Raw genomic sequence first — 440 nt, forward strand, 5'->3', positions numbered from 1 at the left:
AGCCTTTGCCATGACACTCAAAATTGAGCTCAGGTGCATCCTGTTTCCACTGATCATCCTTGAGATGTTTCTACAACTTGACTGCAGTCTACCTGTGGTAAATTCAGTTGATTGGACAAGAAGGTCCCACAGTTAACAGTGCATGTCAGAGCACAAACCAAGCCATGAAGTCCAAGGAATTGTCTGTAGACCTCCGAGACAGGATTGTATCGAGGCACAGATCTGGGGAAGGGTACAGAAAACCTCGGGCCTGTTTTAGGCTTCTCGTAATTTTTATATTTTAGACATCCATCAATCAGTGAGGAAAAAAAATTGCAGCACTGGTGGAAACAACACGAGACCGTGCTACAGCGACTGTCAAGAGCGGCTCTGTTTAGTGTCCATCAGCGCAGCTGAAGAGATCTGTGTTCAAATGCATGCAATAGGCTAAAGCTTGCCGC

The sequence above is a fragment of the Sinocyclocheilus rhinocerous genome, unplaced genomic scaffold (genome assembly GCF_001515625.1).
Source record: "Sinocyclocheilus rhinocerous isolate Xijiao unplaced genomic scaffold, SAMN03320098_v1.1 scaffold4066, whole genome shotgun sequence".
In the NCBI taxonomy this organism is placed as follows: Eukaryota; Metazoa; Chordata; class Actinopteri; order Cypriniformes; family Cyprinidae; genus Sinocyclocheilus; species Sinocyclocheilus rhinocerous.